The sequence below is a fragment of the Stegodyphus dumicola genome, chromosome 7 (assembly GCF_044657685.1).
Source record: "Stegodyphus dumicola isolate Sdum_Otavi_A_Nest chromosome 7, ASM4465768v1".
In the NCBI taxonomy this organism is placed as follows: Eukaryota; Metazoa; Arthropoda; class Arachnida; order Araneae; family Eresidae; genus Stegodyphus; species Stegodyphus dumicola.
In genome coordinates, this window is record NC_140774.1 from 4762776 (window position 1) to 4768814 (window position 6039).

The 6039-nt window shown below is 31.7% G+C and overlaps 2 non-coding genes across 2 annotated transcripts; both read left to right on the top strand.

Annotated features, from left to right (window-relative positions):
* The first annotated feature begins 335 nt into the window (after positions 1 to 335).
* TRNAK-UUU (transfer RNA lysine (anticodon UUU)) lies at positions 336 to 408 on the top strand. Its single transcript has one exon. It is a non-coding gene; the product is annotated as a tRNA-Lys (tRNA).
* Positions 409 to 5220: 4812 nt separating this feature from the next.
* On the top strand, positions 5221 to 5293 carry TRNAK-UUU (transfer RNA lysine (anticodon UUU)). The gene has a single exon. It is a non-coding gene; the product is annotated as a tRNA-Lys (tRNA).
* Positions 5294 to 6039: the final 746 nt, after the last annotated feature.

Below are 6039 nucleotides of genomic sequence, written 5' to 3' on the forward strand. Positions count from 1 at the left end.
CTTGCCCTCGATAAGTAATTTTTATTATGTTTTGTATTTAATTTGTTAAAATACAACGAAACTGTAGCTAATCGGTTTCTTCCATCAACGAAAAAGATTATGTGTTTTTACTTTAGAAAAAAATTTCATCTCCAAAGTCAAATCTGTTTTTATACAGTTCTTCACATTACACCGAGAAACGTTTTACCTGAAATTTTATGTCTCATGTCAATATTAAAGAAAAGAAATCCTGTAGAATGAAGTAGATCACTGTTTATTAATGCAAAATACATACATGTTTACATCGATATTAAGGCAAAACCTATTTTGAGCGAAATTGCGGGAGTAAGGGATAAGCCCGGATAGCTCAGTCGGTAGAGCGTTAGGCTTTTAACCTAACGGTCCAGGGTTCGAGTCCCTGTTCGGGCGGAGTGAATATTTTGATCTCTGAAGGACTGGTGTACAAAATAAGCTCACAGCTTTTTCAACCTAAGAAAATTACCTTGTTGTTTCTCTGAATTATCTCAGTAATCGTAATTCTTTTGAGAAATCCTTCTTTTCCTCTTTATACTAATATGGTAGAGGCGTAATTCTAATAATTAATAAAATAATAATATTATATTATAATGTCGCACTAGTACAAGTACGTGTGAAATCCTTAAATAGACTACACTTCTTAAAAACTAAAAAAAAAAAAAAAAAAAATTCCTGCTTCTGGGAAGTTTTTTTTAACTGCTGCTTCAGAGTAGGAAGGATTTAAGTAAACCATGTCACAGAAATCCTCACCCTATCCTCATTTCCGCAACATTTTTGGTCTTATACTTCGAATAAGAAAAATGTTTTAAATGGCGCAAAGATTCATGTTTTGGCCTTTTTAAACCTACATGTTATAGCAGTAGCAGTCTACATGTTATAGCAGTAAGACATCAATTTCGTAAAAATTCGAAATATACATTTTTGTACGGTTCTCCGGCATTCTTTTTATAAAACAAAGTTGTATTTGGGAATAAAACTAATTCTAATACTAAAGTAAAATTCATAATTAAGGATATAAAATTTAATTTAATAAATAAATATGAATCAAATGAAATAAAATTTGTAATTAGGAATAAAAAAATACTCATATTTAGAAAAATGTTACACTCCTTAAAAAAAAAGGCCGGGCTTGATTCTTGTACGGCAAAAATTGACCGAGTTATTTCATGTAAAATGTTTTAAGCTCTGATGTTATTTCCAATTTGAATTGAGGGTAAGTTAATGAATAGTAAATTAGAATAATTCAATGTTAATTTTTATCTATTTAAATGCCATTCTATGATTATCTTCTGTGTCTAGTGTCTTTAATTTATAATTTTATTATTTCTGCAGTCCCGAAAGAAGCTTCACACAAGTAATTTATAGATTTTCAAAGTTTAGAAAAACGCTATTAATATTCTCATGAAGATTTATTACTTTATAACCATAATCTGATAATCGATAAAAAATTCATTAAACTACAAGTGTTTTTACTTCCTTATGCGAAACAAAGGAAGTACTATAATCGCGAAAAATTTCGGGTATCATATTTCAACGAAAATATCGATTTTGACCGCTTTCCCAAAACCATTTGAAAGATTTCTCTTTTTGAATGACATCTGTACGTATTAACAGCATAAAGGACTTTTTCCCCCGAAACAGGTTGTAAAACGGATTTAGAAGGGATTTTTTCCGTGATATTTGTACGTACTGTACGTACAATATTGCGCAGAACTCGTAAAGCCGTAGATATTTTGTATATAGGACTGCTATAACATGTAGTTGTGCACATCCCGTTTTTATTGCAATGCCGCACCAAATGTATATGTGCATATATACAGTGGTATGTTTTTTATGTTTTTGAACTTTGTATGCTTATAGAAAACGTTACGTTTCACAAAATGCAAACTTGTATATATCATTTTAAGGAGAATTTATTACTGAATTCAATACAAAACACAAAATTCAATTATTTGCAATACAAAAAAAGTTAAACGATAATAGTTATCGATATACATTAGATAGTGATGATTGCAGTGAGCTATCAGTACTTAGTAGGGTACCCTTTATTTTTGATTACAGCTTCACATTGACGTGTCATTGAGCTGAAAAGAGTTTTAAGCTCTTCTTTCGTTATTAGATGATGCCAGGAAACAATTATAGACTCAATTAGTTCCCTTTTATTTGATGGGCGCCTCATTCGGACAAGAGTTTTCAAACGGTGCCACAAATTTTCGATAGGATTGAGGTCAGGACTGTTTCCTGGCCATGACAACAATTTAATGCTCTTTGTACGAAACCACTCTTTCCATATTTTGGCCGTGTGGCAAGGAACAGAATCCTGCTGAAAAATAAACGAAGCATTGTTGGGAAAGAGATCTCTGATGGAAGGTAGAAGTTTTGGTTCTAGAATAGTGTCAATGTATTTTCTTGCATTCAGTGTCCCATCGATGACATGGCGACCAATATCATCTGCTGACATGCATGACCAAATCATAACACTAACTGGGTTCTTCACAGTTGCTTGAATGCAGTCAGGATGTAGCTCTTCTCCTATTCTACGTCCTGCATATTTTCGCCCATCACTACCGAATAACGATATCTTAGTTTCATCACTCCATATAACTTGTGACCACAGATCATCTGTCCAATTAATGTGTTCCTTTGCCCACTGGAGTCTTTTTTTTTTTTTTTCGTTGCTGAAAATTAAGATAAGGCTTTTTTTGTGGAATTCTACTTCTCAGTCCAACATCTGTTAATCTTCTCCTGATTGTTCTTGAACTGACAGAAACAGCAGCATCATTCAGATCACTTCTGATAGCCGCTGATGACATTTTTCTGTCTTGGAGACATATTTTTTTTATTCTTCTGTCATCAATAGATGTGGTGCACCATTTTCGGCCTCTTCCTTCTTTGTTTTTTTATTGAATTTGTCTCCTGATATCGTAAACAAAACTTTCGGACTCCAGTTGTAGTCACTGAACCACCCACCTTTCTTGCAATTTCAGCATAGGAAGGACCACTTTCTCGTAACACAATAATAATACATCTCTTTCTAGGTGTCCAATCTACTCTTTTATTTGATGTCATTGATTCTTGACTAAATATTAAAAATTTTTACAAAAATTCCTACTTGTAATTGCAGTGTATAAGAAACAGGTCCTCCTTCTACAAAACAAAGCAAAATAATGAATTGTTTCAAGTGTAAACATGATGTCAACTTCCACTGGCAGTTACTAACATTTGATTGGTTCTCAGAACAAGAACAGTGATCGGCCAGGAAAGCTAGACATTACAACCCACTTCACAACTGTGTTTTTTATTTATATTAAACTACATATAACTTTTTTTTTTGTATTGCAAATAATTGAATTTTGTGTTTTGTAATGAATTCAGTAATGAATTCTCTTTAAAATGATGTATACAAGTTTGCATTTTGCGAAACGACACATTTTCTATAAGCATACAAAATTCAAAAACATAAATATTTCCAAAAATGTCCGCAATTTTGGCCACCACTGTATATGTGTGTGTGTGTGTGTGTGTGTATACATATGTGTATATATAAATTTAACAAACATTAAAAAGCAAATTTAAAGTTAATTAAATTTTTAATTGAATTACAAATAAATGATTAATTATTGCTACGAACTAATCTACAATATCATTTAAATTGTGAGAGCATATGTAAATCAAGTATCAAAATCTATGAATATATAATTCCAATAAATTTTTTAATCCTAAAAATTTATAAAAACTTAAGTGAATAATTGTTGAGCAGGCAGGAGACAGACGTATCGAGGGGAAGTTGCCTCCAAACCTAACTCTTCAACTATTCATGTTTCGTCATCCATGTAGGCATGGGTAAAAGGAAAAATCAAAACCAAAAGTAAAACCAAATGTTGTGAATTACTAAAAAAAAAGTAAATAAATAAATAAATAAACAAGTTTAAACAAGTTGAATTTTAAGAAATTAGCAAGTAAAGATTATAATTAAAATAAAAGTCAATAAAGTAGAAAAATAAATAAATGTGTATATATATATTACCCAGCTCAGTTAGCTCTCTGTTCTTATACGTTGATAAAATGTTCATATTTTGTTTTAAATATGATTGAATTATGTTGTTCTTATGCTCCGATTAAGACTTTTATGCCTTTAGTTAATCTGCAGGTAATAGTTGTAGAATTATCAACAATTAATTTAAAAATTTAAATGTACTAGTCTTAACGTGGCCGCCATTTGTTTACATTTGAAACTGTTAGGAGAATAGTTGTTGGTACACCAACTTGAATGTCCTTTTACCCGGTGCGATCAAATACTAACTTTCCGTTTTGTGCATAGAAAATTTTGTCTTTGCTCGCGTTGCCTGAATTGTTTTTTGCTTAGAAACTCTAATTTTAAATGAAAAAAAAAATTCTTTTTTAAAATTGTTTTTAACTGTATTTGGTGTTTTATGTTTTTGCGTATTTTATAATTTTCAATGAAGATTTGTGACTTTTTATGTATTTCTGGAGTACTATGGAGTCAGCCCATTCGCCAGGATTTGAACCTTAATCAAACTACCAGCGTTTGGTGGTTTTACTGGTCGACTTGAGGTTTACTAGAATAAGTGTAATTATAATCTTTATTAAAATATTGAAAGAAACCGGGCAAAATTATTTTTTTTCTGTACTCCCTACAAATTCATGTTCACGGATGTACTGTCAATAGGATTCACGAAATGATCTTTTTAATATCAACATACAAGAAACTATTCCCTACAACTAATTAAAGCAAATTAAAGTTATTTATTCTTGGCAAATATTGAGGCGAGCAAAATTTCTTGAAAATGAGAGGGAAAAAAAGTTCCAGCAACTCCTAGGAAAAGAAACTCTAGTTAGTAACAATTTCGTGCTACGATACCAACTCTAGAATTACCTCAATTAACAATTAACTCGAAGTATTTTCAAATCTCAAATACAAATGCAATTAATATTTTTACAAGAACCCACACTACAAAACTGGAGATCTGGCCAAAAACCTGTTAAGGACCTTTAGTTTCCACTTTGTTTTCAACATAGTGAGTTTTACTAATGTGCATAATACACCGTATTACTTGAGGTTATATGTCTCGGATGAACATTTAATAAAAATTGCGTATAGGGCATTAATACAATACACATTGGCATTTGTGTCCATATTAATGTAAATCTACATTTAAATGAAATTTCCCCACGCAAGGATGAGCCCGGATAGTTCAGTCGGTAGAGCGTTAGGCTTTTAACCTAACGGTCTAGGGTTCGAGTCCCTGTTCGGGCGGTCAATGTTTTGATCTCGAAGGAGGGTTCTGCAAAATCAGCTGATATCCTCATTGTCTGAGAATTATTTTTGATTATATCACAGAATTATTAGAGTAAGTGCCTTTATTTTTGCAATAGTTAAACATATCTTGTTCATAAAAGATCTTAACCGGATTTTATTTTAATAACTGTTGACTGTAAACCTATACATCCTAAATGTAAAAAAAAATTAATAACATTAACAATTCATTCTTCTGATGTTTTTACATTTAAAGAAAATAATTTTGTTAGAATTATGAAATCTAATATTTTACTTGTTCCTCTGTCATCAAATTTATACAGAGGCTGTTCACACATTTTTTAGATGGTGTATATTGTATTCACAAAATTCAATTACATAAAATTCTTATGTTTTACATGTTCTATTTGACATCCCTTATTCTGAACTATCTTTTGACACCACAAATTCCAGGATAATAATGCCTTTTGAAGTGGCAGAAGAGGTATTCTATCCCATTTCTCCCGAACAGCTTTCCAGAGTCCTGTTACGATTTTGGGACAACGTTTGGATAATGCAGTTTTTAAAAGACCGTAGGTGAAAAATCCATAGGTGACACATCGGGAGATTTAGTAGGGATATCAGTGAAGGGTATGGCCTTGATACCAGTTTTTTGTTCCATTTCTTTTAGGAAATTTACAGTGGATTTTGATGTGTGACTGCTAGCTTTGTCCTGATGGAGTCTCACAGATTGATGGCGCTGTGGG